The sequence below is a fragment of the Oryctolagus cuniculus genome, chromosome 2, assembly GCF_051225735.1.
Source record: "Oryctolagus cuniculus isolate XC-2025 breed Fujian yellow rabbit chromosome 2, ASM5122573v1, whole genome shotgun sequence".
NCBI classification, from domain to species: Eukaryota; Metazoa; Chordata; class Mammalia; order Lagomorpha; family Leporidae; genus Oryctolagus; species Oryctolagus cuniculus.
The window spans coordinates 162,094,484-162,109,267 of NC_142868.1; the positions used below are offsets into that span (position 1 = coordinate 162,094,484).

Below are 14,784 nucleotides of genomic sequence, written 5' to 3' on the forward strand. Positions count from 1 at the left end.
GACCGGTGCTGTGGTGTAGTAGGCTAAGCCTCTGCCTGTGGTGCTTGCATCCATGTGGGCGCTGATTCGAGTCCCAGCTGCCCCTCTTCCATTCTAGCTCTCTGCTATGGCCTGAGAAAGCAGCGGAAGACAGTCCAAGTGCCTGGGACCCTGCACCCACATGGGAGACTTGGAAGAGGCTCCTGGCTTCAGATTGGCTCAGCTCTGGCTGTTATGGCCACTGAGAGAGTGAACCAGTGGATGGAAGACCTTTCTCTCTGTCTCTCCCTCTGTCTGTCTGTAACTCTACCTCTCAAATAAATAAATCTTAAAAAAAAGAAAAGAAAAAAATAAAGCTAGACAAGAAGGAAAAGGAGTAGCTTCTACTTCCTGAGACACAATTATAAGCAATATAATAGCCAGGTCTGAAGCGCACAGTTTGGTGAGCATGACAAACACAGGCACTTGCGTAACTGGCGCTCCAATAAAGACAAAGCACATTACCATTTTCCCAGAAAGTCTCCAACGCCTCCCAGGTGCATCAGCAGGAAGCTTGGTTTGGAAGCCGAGAAGCTGGAACTTGAACTGGTATCCAAAATAGGATGCGGTGCTCCCAACAGCAGCTTAGCCCACTGCGCCACGATGCCTGCCTCCGAGAAAGCCTCCTCCTGCCTCTTCCAGCCAAGCACTCCCCGCCCCCAGAGGCAACACCATTCGATTTCTACTTCTATAGTTTAGATTTTTTTTAAAAGATTTGTTTATTTATTTGAGAGAGTTACATGGCGAGAGAAGGGGGGAAAAGAGAGAAGAGAGAGAGAGAGAGAGAGAGAGAGAGAGAGCTAGAGAGAGAGAGAGTCTTCCATCTGCTGGTTTGCTCCCTAATTGGCCGCAACTACTGGAGCTGCTCTGATCCAAAGCCAGGAACCAGGAGCTTCTGGTGCGGGTGCAGGGGCCCAAGCACTTGGGCCATCTTCTACTGCTTTCCCAAGCCATAGCAGAGAGCTGGATGGGAAGTAGAGCAGCCAAGACTGGAACTGGTGCCCATTTGGGATGCCAGCACTGAAGGCAGTGGCTTTACCCACTATGCCACAGCACTAGCCCCACCATAGGTTAGTTTTATATGCTCTTGAACTTCAAATTACTGGCCCAGGGGGATGGCTTTTCCATTCCTAAATAAAAGTTCTGATCTTATTATATTTCTGTAAGCGTGTGAAAATCTTCATAATGAAAAGTTGTGTTTTTTTTTTTTTAACTTGAGGACTGCCAGTCTGTGCTTTACCTAAAGTCTTCTCCAGACCTGTCAGTGGGTGAAGAGCTATAATTTGGGGCACTTTGAACTAATGAAATGGGTAGACATCAAATTAGGAAATTACATTCTGACTTTGCAAATCTCAACACGATGCTGATCATAATAGTGATTTGCCAAATTTTTCCCCTAAATCCCAATTAATCTGAATATCCTTTACTCCCCAAAAGGAAATATTTTTCCTAGTTACACTGACAACCAGCCCAGCCTTCCTGCTTCTGTGGCAGGTCTGGCTGCACACATCACCTGTATCACTGGAGCCTTTGTCTACACGGCTCCCTATGCCGGGACAGAACTGCCCACTTCCAATCCCACCTCCATCCTTTCTCAGGATCCTGCTCAAGGCCAATGCCTCTCCTCTCCTTTAAAATACAAGCTTATGCTACACTTGCCACTTGGCCTTCTCTGCCTTGTGCAAAGGTACTTCCAAAATTTTGTGCAAAGTGGAACTGAGAGATTACTTGAGGGCAAAAGTTCTTAAAATCCAGGCACAGAAAGATCTTCAAAAAGTTTATGGGAACTGTGCATTATGAAAAACAACTACATGCGGATTTCAAAAAAATTTTTTGTACTGAATCTTATCTCATAATTCCACTTTTCCATGAACTTTTTGAAATATCTTCTTATTTTGACTTTTCTTTTAATATGAGCAAACCTCAGCTCCCCCGCTGGCTCCTGAACTCCTTGAGGGCAAGCATAGGATTATGTTGACGTTGATGACAAGATACTGGGGAGACAGCGGTCGTGGGTGGGCATGTAGGTGACTGAAATGAAATGCAAACCGCCTCCCAGCTGGATCCTGACAAAGCTCAAAGGCAGAGTCTTGAAGGTAAAGGCAGAAATGAGTGGAGGCAGAAGGAGTACCTTGAGTAGTGGCACTTTGTTGTTTCTGTCCCTCTCCTATCACAGAGTGTTGAGTCTCACCATTAGAAATTCAGATTCAGGGGCTGGCATTGTGGTGTAGCAGGTAAAGCTGCCACCCGTGACACCAACATCCCATACGGGCACCCGTGTATATCCACTTCTGATCCAGTTCCCTGATAATGTGCCTGGGAAAGTAGCAGAAAATGGCCCAAGCGCTTGGGCCCTTGCATTTACATGGGCGACTCAGATAAAGCTCCTGGCTCCTGGCTTCAGCCTGGCCCAGCACTGGCTGTTGCAATCATCTGCAAGGTAACCGCCTTGGCAGCGCGGAGTGTACACCCATGTAGAAAGGCTAGCCACTGAACAAGTGGTTAGGATGATGCCAAGAGAACGGGCGTTCTTACCACAACTAATGGAAGCCCCAAGTCCGTGCCCCGCAACCAGAGGACAAAGCGGGGTTTGGAAAGGGCTGTGTGTAAAAGAGGTGGCAGTCATTCCAGCATGTAGAGCTTTCACTGAAAACAAACAAACAGCCCCAGCCGCCCCAGGGGCCGGGCTGCCCAGCACCAGCCCGGGAGCGCAGGCTGGCCACTGGGACCAGTGCACAGCTATTTATATTTGTAATCCAATTTGGATGGGGAAGGCGCATGAAAATAAATTGATTATCTTGAAACTGTAAGAGCAAAATTGGCTGAGACAAAAACTAATGAAATAATAAAGAGGAAGTACCTGCGGAGGTCATTCGAGGGGAGGTGGCTCATGAACTGCGTGCAGCCCCGATGGCTCACTGGGCTCCCGACGCCCAGCCAGAAACCACATGCCAGTCCGTGGGGAGCGGCGGGCCGACTGCCTGCCCTTGGCCGTGGAGGGTATGTGTGTGTGTACTTGTGTGTGTATGTCTGAGCAGATTTCAAAAAGTCTGTGGAAAATGGAATTAAAAGATCAGTTGATTTCAGTACAAAAAAACACTGAAATCCATGCAGAGAGTTTTCATACTATGCATTTTCCACAGACTTTTTGAAGACCCTCCTGATGTATGTATACATAATCAATCAGCCAAGAAAACAAAGATTATATGACAGAGAGTTGATTATCTCAACTCAGTTCACAGGTTGTGAAGAAGTCAAGTGGAGAGTTTGTGAAAAACAACCATGGCTCCGAATCTAAGGGCCAAACAAAAGTGTGCATTATCCTGCAAACACTGGCCCTCTGTCTGGGCTCTCTCCCAGCCCCTTCTCCCTAGAAGCTGGATTCAACTCCGTCCTTCCACGGTAACAATAGCAACCATTTATGTAGCAGTAAGTCACGGGCTGAAGATGCACAGTCTGGAACAGCCATGCCATCCCGGGGTGGGGACTGTAAGCCCCCCTTTTTTTTTTTTAAGGTTTATTTATTTATTTGAAAGGCAGAGCTACAGAGAGGCAGAGGCAGAGAGAGAGAGAAAAAGAGAGAGAGAGAGAGGTCTTCCATCCTCTGGTTCACTCCCTACATGGCTGCAAGAGCCAGAGCTGGGCCTATCCGAAGCCAGGAGCCAGGAGCCAGGAGCCAGGAGCTTCCTCCGGGTCTCCCACACAGATGCAGGGGCCCAAGCACTTGGGCCATCTTCTACTGCTTTCCCAGGCACATTACCAGGGAGCTGGATCGGAAGTGGAGCAGCTGGGTCTCGAACCGTGTCGGCCCATTTTAAAGGTAAAGAAGCTCAGGATGATGACTGAAGTCAAGCGAAGACTCGGGATTTGAACCTTAGACCGTCTGGGGTCTGTTTCGTTGCTTCCATGAAAGAACCTACGTTCGGTCTCTAAAATCAACATAGGTTCCCAGGAAGCGAGCAGCTAAGCCCAGGAGGACTTGCTGGACCACAGTGCGAAGGAGGAGATGGGGGAGAGGACAGAGGAAGGAGGCTGAGGAAGCCCCGGGGAGGACAGAGGTCTCCCGGAGCCCCAGAGAGCAGAGAAGGCAGATAGGAGAGATGCGTGGAGGAAGGCTGTCCCTCCCATGGGCTTTCTCCCTGCAGCTAAGTCATAAAATAAGCATTTTGATAATGCTCGGGCAGACAGAACCAAGGCTAAGCTCAAACTTCACCTCCATTTCTTACCTATCCATTCCAAGCAAGGATACCATCTGTCTGCAATTCAGCTCCTGACTTCCTTGTAAAGAGACTGGGCCAGGAGTTCTCTCTCTTTTTTTTAATTTCTCCAGATATTTTTATTAATTCTTAAATTTTCTTTTATTTCCTTTGAAAGGCAGAGAGAGACAAAGAAACAGATGGAGAGCTTCCATCCACTGGTTCACTCCACAAATGCCCACGACAGCTAGCACTGAGCCAGGCTGAAGCCAAGAGCCAGGAACTCAATCCAAGTTTCCCTCATAGATGGCAGGGACCCAAGTACTTGAGCCATCATCTGCTGCCCCCCAGGGTGCACACCAGCAGGAAGTTGGATCAGAACCACAGGAGGCAGGATGCAAACCCAGGCACTGTGATGTGGGATGCTGGTGTCCTGAGTGACATCTGAACCGCCTACCAAACACCTCCCGCGAGCAGATTTTCTTCTTGCCAATAAGGCTGATGATTCTAACAACTAGGAGAAGTGACCCCACTCTGCAGTACCCCAGACAGCAGACTCCTGGGCAGTCAGCAAAGTGATGACAAGGAACATAACATTTCTAGAAGCCTACAGAAAAGCGTAATTTCACTGAGAGGCAACTACACAGTGAATCCAGTTATCAATCCTACTGGTTTGGGGTATTGTGCTGGTGTGGGGACCCCGTGTTCACTGCTGGTGACCAGCAGCCCTGGCTCTGAGCCTCTGATGACTAGGAACCAGCAAGCAAACGTTCCCTAAGAAATGCCATTCAGTCCCCCTGGCGCGGGGAGGGGAAGCTCACCAAAAGCCCTGATTGCTTAAGAAAAGCGTGGCTGAGCAAGGGTGGGATACGGATCCAGGGACAGCCGTTTCGACTTCTGAATGCAGTGATTCTTCTGCAGGAGTCCCTGATCCCAAGCAGGAAGCATTTCAAGAGCACTGCAGTTTCTGCAAACACTCCAGATTCTTCCAGGCCCTGAGCTGAGACAGCTAAGCCGTCCTGGTGGCTCCAGCAGTGTCAATGAACTGGCTGAGGGCTGGAAAGAAAGGTATTTTTGTGCTGTTTCTTTTGCAGACGGGAAGAAGGGAAGGAAGTGGAAAACCTTGAAGAGAGGAGGAAGACTTTGCTGAGAACAAGCTGCTGCCATCAGATGGCCTCAGACTCCCCCCCCCCGCCGCCCCGCCCAGGGCTCGGATGAGATGGAACTCCCACCTCTGGCAACTGAGTGCCCCCACAGCCAGCCCTACAGAGGTGGGGGTGCCCCTTGTTTCCCACCTGCACCTAGAGAGAGCAAACCTAAGGGGTTGTTTGGGGAGGCGGGGGAGGTATCTCTTCCTTTCCTAAAACCACTGCTCCTGCTCCGCTCAGCCGGTGCCCCAAGAAGCTCTGGCCCTTCTGCCTAGGAGTCACATCTGACTCTGCCCATGCCCCTGAGATGCACAACCAGATGACAGAAACACAGGGACAGGCCAACAGCTTAAAAGACACCATGGGATGCCGGCACTGTGGTGCCTCGGGTTAAGCCGCCACTTGGCAATGTCTGCATCCCGAATCAGAGCATGAGTCACAGTCCCGGCTCCTCTGCTCTCTACTTCCTAGCTAGCTCCCTGCTAAGGCACCCGGGAAGGCAGTGGAAGATGGTGCAAGTAGTTGGGCCCTCGCCATTCATGTCAGAGATCCAGATGGAGCGTCTGGCTCCTGGCTTCAGCCTGGCCCAGACCCAGCATTGCAGCCAGAGAGTGAACCAGCAAGTGACAGATCCCTTTTTCTGTCTTCCCTTCCTCTGTCAGTCTGACTTTCACATAAGTCTCAATCTTTGGAAAAAGAAAAAACACCTTGGAAATATAAGCAGCAGAATACAAAATAAGGGGGATACTTTAATGGTAAATGAGTAGTTTCTTCAACAAAAAAGTGGCAAGGAACAAACGGAGAAGAATGGGATTGAAATCGATGAGTCACATAGACTTTGAAAGCATCAATCAAATGCATTATGCACCTTATCTGAATCATGATTCAAACACATGTGCTGTTTTCAAAACAGTTGATAAGACAATTGCAAAACTCTGAACACTGATTAAATATTTGATGACACAGAGGAATTCACAGTTTTTAAATGCATAATGGCATTCTGGTTATATATTTTTTAAATGCATCCTTTTCTTTTGAGTCAGACACAGACATATTTACAGATGCAGTATGTGATATCTGGTGCTTTATTGAAAATAGCCAGTTTGGGGGAGCCTACGGCGAGGGGTAGAAATCGAAGAAGATTGGCGGAAGCTGGAGGAGTGGAGTTATTATACTGTTCTATCTTTGTGTAGGTCTTAAATTTTCCATGGTCAACATTCTTCCTAAAATTAAAAGATGACTGAGTTAGAATATCTTTGACAAGGAAATATAAGTTAGTAGTTAACTCCTATTGAAAATACATCACACTTGGCCGCCGCGGCTCACTTGGCTAATCCTCCACCTACAGCGCCGGCACCCCGGGGTTCTAGTCCCAGTTGGGGCGCTGGATTCTGTCCCGGTTGCCCCTCTTCCAGGCCAGCTCTCTGCTGTGGCCAGGGAGTGCAGTGGAGGATGGCCCAAGTGCTTGGGCCCTGCACCCGCATGGGAGACCAGAAGGAAACTGGTCCTGGCTTCGGATCAGCGCAGTGAACTAGCCACAGCACACCGGCCGTGGCGGCCATTTGGGGGGTGAACCAACGGAAAAGGAAGACCTTTCTCTCTGTCTCTCTCTCTCACTGTCTAACTCTGCCTGTTAAAAAAAAAAAAAAAAAAAAAAAAACACACACAGACACATCACACTAGATATGCACGTATTAATTTTTACGTTTTATAGTTTTGCAGGCATGAGTGCTTCCTTGGAAGTATGTAGAGATGCTCCTCAGCTTACGTGGAGGTACCTCCTGAGGAGCCCACTGGGAACGGGAAATGCCAGTGAGCTGAAATGCATTCCGACACCCACCCACCGCGTACCACGGCACACTCGGTATTGACCTGCTGCTCACAGGCTGGTGGGAGCTGTGCCCACTGCCACCATTCAGTCCCTCCAGAGAGGACTGCACCATGTATGGCGAGCCTGGGAAAAGATCAAAACTCAGAATTCCAAGGATGGCTGCTACCGAACGCCCATCACCTTCTTACCACCATGAAGCTGAAAACAGTCACAAGTCAACTTGGCTGTTAATCCCGTTTTGCAGGGAGGAGGTGGACAGGATTGGAAGGAGATTTTCGTTTTTTTATTCCTCTGCCATCAAACACATCATCTTTCTCAGTTCACCGATGCAGAATGGGGGTAGCCCCAGTCCAGCACTCACAGGCTCTGCGTGGTGGCCCCACCCCCACTCCACCCCACCACCCAGACAACCAGTGTGGGGCCTCTCCTCGCCCACAGACACCCTCATTACCAGCGTCTCCTCGGTGCTCCACCCTCCAAACGTTCCCCTCCCCTGTAACCCGCATCCCCGCTGCACTGGCCGGGACCTGACAGCACCCCGCCATGGCGGCTGGATGGTACATTCTTAACAGCAGGCCCAATGCCCCAGACTACCGGGGTAACCGAGTGCACCGCTGGGCACATGTTAGGCACTCAATCAATTTCAAGTTACCTAACTTTCCTGAGCCTCAACTCCCTCATCTGTAAAATGGGGATAGAGGTACCCACCTCACTGGATTGCCATGAGAAACAGTCGGGGAAAAGCAGGTAAAACAACCTGCACCTGTTTCAAAGGTTCTGTCTGATGTACACAGAACAGTCCCTCTGAGACGGGCAGCTGCAAATTTTAAGAGAATGGAAAGAGACGGCCTGCAAATCCACCTGGATCTGCACCCTGGGGAGAACACTGTACAGGGGTCAGGAGAGGGGCTCTGGAGGTCAGATTTTGAGCTCTCACTAGGTGGCAGAATTGTTTTCTTACCTTTATGCAAATAGGAGGGAGGGGCATCAGCAGAGGCAAGCAAACACCTCAAACTCATGACCCAAAGGAACAACAGTAATAGAGGAACAGGACTTAGCTTGAGGAAATGCACGCACTTAGAGCGTCCACTAGCACCAAGGATGAACTCCCGCTGGAGCTCCCTGGGTCTCTCTGTAAGGGACTGAGTAGGAAAGTTGGGACTAAATGGTGGGCAGGGGAAGACTGAGGAACCACCAGCCGGAAGTGAGAACCTGCCCGAAGGCCAAACCATGGCTGAACCTTCCCCATGTGAAAAGCACTAACAGTGTGATGCCTGGCCACGAGCATCTCCCCGTCACGACTCCTGCAGCCGAAGCAACCAGGGACGATCTCTTGGGAGGTTCAGTCTCCAGGAAGCAACACAACACTTCTTCGCAGCCACTGCTCTGCACAAAATCTCAACTTTTCTATCCGGAGGCAGCATCCTGAGCAGCTGGTCTACACTCCAGCCCCCAGTGTGGACATCAGAGAACACTGATAACCCCCCCCCCATACACACACACACACACCCTCCCTCTTCCTCAGTGCCACCAGTGAAGAAAACAAAGCGCACGAGCTGAGTGGACTCGCCGTTGCCAAAGGTCCCCCCTGCACAGCCCACCCAGCACGCCGCTGCCCTGCGATGAATATTCAGTACCATCCCAGGCACCCCTGGGCTGCCCTCTGTGCTGACTGCTGCCATTTTCCTTCCCTAAAGACCATAGCTTTAGGAGGCAGGGACAGAGGCAGGGACAGGGTTCATAGAATAACACCGCACAGCGATGAGGAGCAGGGGTGCAACAGGCAGACTGGGCGCAGATCCTGCTTCCACCCTGAGCCCTGGGCTCTGAAGGGGACACGTGAGCTCTCTGGGCCTCAGCTTCCTCCTCTGTAAACAAGAAATAGCAGCAGTTACTGCACAGGGCTCTTACTGCGGATCAAGTATCACACACACAGAGTGCCGGAGCATGTCACAGCCAACAGCGACAAATGTGGCTGAGCGCTCTGGCCCCCGTTCCGCTGCTCATCAGCTGGGGGCACCTGGGCAGGTCACATGACCTTGTGGGCTTCATGTCCCTCACTGGCAATGGTGAGGAAGAGTGAAGGGAGGCAAGGAAGGGTCGCAGAATGTTCCCTGAAGTCCACTGTCGCTCTCAAATGCCATGCTCCTCTGGAACGTTTCTCTCCTGTTTCCTCTCGGCATGTAGCTAGCGTAAGAGTGTAAGTGGAGAGGAACCCAGGCGCTGACTCTGCCTACTTAACCCGAGCCACCCATCCAGATCCACCTCACACTTTATTACCTGCTCAGGAGAGTTCTCCCTGACAACCTCCTCCGTCGGGGTTAGGCCACACTGGTTTTTTTTAAATCATCATCATCATCATCATCATCATTTGAGAGGCAGACACACAGAGAAAGAAAAACAGAGCTCCATCACTGGTTCAGTCCCCAAACATCAGTTAACAGCCAGGCTGGGTCAAGCCAAAGCCGGCTCTCCCACATGGTGGCAGTGACTCAACTCCTGAGTGATCACCTGCGGCCTCCTAAGGTGTGCAATAGCAGGCAGCTGGAATCAGGAGCTGGAGCCAGAACTTGACCCCAGGGATTCTTATATGAGATACGGGTATCTTAAACGCTAGCCCAAGCGCCTGCCCCAATCCTATCGTTGATGCTCTCCTAATACTGTATACTCAGCTCAATAATGCACACCCCAAATGTCAACTGAATTACTAACAGTGGGTTGCAATCACCATCCTGCAGATGAGCAAACCAGGGTTCTGGGAACTCTTGTCACTCATCTAAGTGGCACAGAGTGAGATCCAAGCCCTGGTGTATTTGACCATAGATTGGCAGGATTGTTTTCATATACTCTCATATAGCATGCTGCTTAACATCTGATACACACCAATGGACTTCTACATGCATGAGTTAGAAAACACAGCAAGAAGGGTTGCAAGAAGCAGGCCGTGCATCCAGCCCGAAACCAAGAAAACAGCATCAAGGCCCCCAGTGCCATCGCCATCACCCCACCTGCCCCCACTCTGAGGCAAGCACGCAGCTGGATTTGTGTTTATCATTCTGTCACTTATTCTCTCCCTTCACTCTGGATGGAAGCGGGACACATTCACAGAAGGGCGCACCAAGGGATGGCACCTTTGCCACCATCAAGATACGGAGGATGCTGCCCTAGAGGGCCCTGGAGCTGCATCCCTGCAGGCACAGACCTTGCACACTTCCCACTAGGTCACACGACACCAAAGAGCTCCTTTGATCTGAGGACAGCGTTCCTATTAAGCCTAGGGTCCTTCCAAGAAGACATGCAAATCAGAAGGAGGGCTGGCACTCCAGGCTCTGGGAGGCGTTTGCTTGAATTGTTCTGATTCACAGAAGAGCCACAGCCACCTGGAACACAAGGCCAGGAGGCTGGTCTCCTCGGACGGTTTTCTCCCAGGCCCTGGAGCCGCACTTAGGCTCCTATCAACAGAATCCGGGTATAAGGGGTGGGGAGGGTGAGGGAGAAGCAGGGGCAGAGCAGCATCCTCAGTCTCCTGTGGCTGTGATTAGGTCATCTGAACTAGTGTTTCTCACAGGCGGGTCCTGATTAAAAGCAAATACGTGTGCAAGCAGACCACCTAATAGAAAATACTCTGCCGCTGGCGCCACGGCTCAACAGGCTAATCCTCCGCCTTGTGGCGCCGGCACACCAGGTTCTAGTCCTGGTCGGGGCGCCGGATTCTGTCCCGGTTGCCCCTCTTCCAGGCCAGCTCTCTGCTGTGGCCAGGGAGTGCAGTGGAGGATGGCCCAGGTGCTTGGGCCCTGCACCCCATGGGAGTCCAGGAGAAGCACCTGGCTCCTGCCTTCGGATCAGCACGGTGCACTGCCGCGGCGGCCATTGGAGGGTGAACCAACGCAAAGGAAGACCTTTCTCTCTGTCTCTCTCTCTCTCACTGTCCACTCTGCCTGTAAAAAAAAAAAAAAAAAAAAAAAAAAAGAAAGAAAAAGAAAATACTCTGAATGTAAGATTAAAGTTCCTCGAGGAAAAGCCCAGGAGATCACACGGGTAGATTCCGGCTTGGGCTGTCGATTAGGACATGGCCCTTCCTCCTTCACCTGCAGGTTCCTGGTTGTTTACTCTTTCGGGTGGACAATAGCAGGTTCAGACCCTTGCAAGCCAACCAGCACTTAAGCACAGGGACATGCTGAGCCATGCAGGGGAGTCAAATAATTTTGTCCGATCCCTGACCTCAAGGAAAATGCCAAGGGAATAGCTTAGAAAGTAAAGAGAGCTTAAGCAGGGTTTCTACCCAACTGTCTCTTCTCAGAAGCTTCACTATTTCGGTGTTTTATGGGCGAATTCTAGTCTAACTAATTACACTAGAGGGCAGGACTATAAACCTGTAGAATTCCAGCGCTAAGAAGCAGCCAAGCCCTGCAGGAAGAAGGACTGGCTCAGGGCTACCGGGCTCTTGCCTAGTGCTCCTCTGCACACTTACACTCACAGTGCCCACCCTCAACTCTCCCTGGAGTCTACCAGGACCCTGAGGCTCTGAGCCCTTAGCACCTGAAGATGGGCAGGGATGAGAAATGCCCCTGTATTAGCACTGGATGCTTGAGGATCTCTTCCCGTCTCCATAGAAACTTCCAAAGCCTTCACTTCACTGGAACCCAGTGTTCTGAAAGGCATGCCCAGTGCTCCCAATTACCTCCCTCTTACCAGCCATCAGGAAGGCTTCGCCCGGCCTCTCTGAGAAGGTCACCTACTTCCAACGACCATGAGCTGTCGTAACCCAGGACCTAGCTGGGTGCATCCTGGCCCTCAAATTCAGTGATGCTCTCCATGTCCCTAACACTGATGGTCAGGAGTGTGCCCTACTCTCTCCATGGAGACTAACTCTCCATTTGCCTTACTTTCCTCACTTCTTAATTTTCAAGAATGCACCTACATGGGCCCAGTGTTGTAGTATAGGGCCTTAAACTGATGGCCGCAACACTGGCATCCTACATGGGCTCTGGGTCAAGACCCAGCTGCTCCACTTCCAATCTAGCTCCATGCTAATGCACCCAGGAAAGCGGTGGAGGATGGCTCAAGTGCTTAGGTCCCTGCACCCGCATGTAAGACCTGGAAGAAGCTCCAGAGTCTTGGCTTCAGCCTGACACGGCTCTGGCCATTGCAGCCATCTGGGGAGTGAACCAGCAGGTGGAAGACCTCTCTGTCTTTCCTTCTCTCTGTAACTTTGCCTTTCAAATAAATAAAATATTTAAAAAATCTTAAAAAACCAGAATGAATCTACTTACATAGTGTTTTTTTACTTCGAAACTTCAACTGAGAAACGTGCAGAGCACACGGCTCATGGATCACATCGACGCCCCGACATGTGGGATCTGTAATACGGTATTAGCATAGCCGGTCCCCACGAGTGGAACAGAAACTCCTTGCATCACAGAAATGAATTACCTTTCCCAGTATCTTCCTGGGCCCCCAACAAGAAGTCTCTCTGCATGGGAGTGTGTTCATCCAGCCAGAGGCACGCAGGAGGCCCCAACAGCAGGTCCACCTTGACCGCTCAACTCTGCAGCCTCCCTTTGCACAACTGACAACCAACCAAGCCTGGCTGGAGAGCAGGGGGCCAGAGCTCAGCAGCGGACAGGCCCTGCGGTGGCCAGCCAAAGCCTGCGGTCACCTCTCTGCAGTTTCCTGGCTTGTGTTTGCCGGAGCCTGGGCGAACGCCAGCGTGTGACTAATGAGTGCCCATATGGAGGCAGTCATGGCCACCCAGGACTGCAGAGGAAAGGGAGAGGAAGACCGGGGAGCGGCCCCAGACCCAGGAGACTTGGCTGCGGCATCAAGTCTGGGATCCCACACTGCTGGCAGGAAAGTGAGGGGCAAATGAGCAGACTCACTGTGCTGTGTTCCCCGGGGGGTGTAGGAGGGCGGCGTGGAGGCCAGGCAGACCTGGGGTTAAACCCAGCTCTGTCCCTCAGGAGCTGGGGCCATGGGTGCACCATGTGTCTCCTTCCAGTCTCCCTCGCCTCCCAGGAGAGACATGTAGACTGGATGAGATCGTGTATGTACTGTGCTTAGCACCGGCTGTATATGTAGCCAAGCGAGTGCCCTCCCTCTGCTTTCTAGGTCCATGTTAACTTATAATTCCACTCAAAAAAATTTGTTTTCTTCTAACATACAGTGTGGGGAGCAACTGGGAGCAACTCAGACTAGACTAAGTTACTGGAATTAAGACTTATTCTATGCATCTGCTCTCCCACAATATGGCGCTGGGAGAGGAGGAAACAGCTTCTACACAGCTGCCTCCAGTTCAACCAATAAACAGCAGGACCTGCTCCTGATTGGAGGAGAGCAGCGTACTCGGCGTGTGGGTAGCAGAGTTGGGATTGGTGGAAGAGGACTATAAAGGAGGAGAGAGACAACATGCACCAGGAACATCTATCTGAAGGAACACCTGTGCAGCCCCCAAGAGAGCCGGCCGGCGGTGTGCCGCTCCCCCGCGGAAGTGGGGAAAGTGGCTAGGGGGAACCGCCCTTCCACGGAGGTGGAAGGGATGGTAGCCAACCCGGGAAGAACCAGCAGCAAACCCAGGGAGGGCCGAGCAGACAAAAGAACAGCGCAGGGTCCTGTGTCGTTCCTCCACGAAGACGGGGAGCGACAATACAGCACTTGGGGGAAAGCCCCTGTCTTGGAAGTAAAAACCAGGGCTCAAGTCACGTCTCCCCATGTCCCTGATAGGAGATTTCACTCATCAATATTTATTAAAGTACCTACCTAGGTGCCAGGCACTGCACTAGGCAGCCAGCATGCATCCGTGAACAAGAAGAAACGGCACTCCCCTTGAAAAGCCTCCATGCGAGCAATCAGCAATCGGCAAATGAGATGGCATGTTAGGCCGTGAGAAGCAGGTGGACGGAAGCACAGGATGGGGAGTGCGGGTGGTGCAGAGAGCTGGGAGTTCAAGCCCTGCCTCCTTGCAGGGACATTGGAGCAAAGACTTGAAGGGAGAGGCTGAGATGCAAAGGGGTGCGGGGCATGGGCGAGGTTCAGGCAAGTGGCGCAGCCAGAACTGCCCCTTGTGAGACTCAGGGTCAGGAGAGGAAAAGACAAAATGAGGTCAGCAAGGAGAGGCGGGAGTGGAGACGCGCTGGGGCTATTACAAGGATCTGGTTTTTGCCCGCGATGAAGGGATTCTGAGCAGAAGGGTTGATTACATCACCAGTTCCTGTAGGCCGGGGCCACAGGGGATGCGGCAAGAACACAATGATCCTGGCGGGAGGTGGCAGAGGCTCCGATGGACCCAGTGAACACGGAGAGGACGGGCCAGAATCTGGACTTGTTTCCCAAGTGCAACAGTTTGCTCCCCTCCTCTCTGCCTTGCAGGGAGATAGGAAAAGAAGCAGATATGACAACCACATGGAGGGCTTTGGGGCCGCTTCCAGTCACCATGGCCTGGAGCCGGCATGAGTCGGTTCTTGCATGGGGGAAGCCTTGTCAACCCCAAGGCCATGAGCACCACGTGGAGACTGAGGGAGGGGTCTGAGCGGTGTCCATCGGTCCACACATCTGACCCACGTCGGCATAGGGGTGCACACGCAGAACACGCTCA

The 14,784-nt window shown here is 51.5% G+C and overlaps 1 protein-coding gene and 1 long non-coding RNA gene across 3 annotated transcripts in view; both read right to left on the reverse strand.

Moving 5' to 3' along the window:
- Positions 1–14,784, reverse strand: part of PRKCE (protein kinase C epsilon) — a 505,242-nt gene that overhangs the window by 378,327 nt on the left and 112,131 nt on the right.
- The window catches only part of LOC149128118 (uncharacterized), a 103,382-nt gene continuing 94,107 nt past the window's right edge, over positions 5,510–14,784 (reverse strand). Inside the window, exon 3 of the long non-coding RNA XR_016230402.1 lies at positions 5,510–6,585. This is a non-coding gene — a long non-coding RNA (uncharacterized LOC149128118). The remainder of the gene's footprint in view (positions 6,586–14,784) is intronic.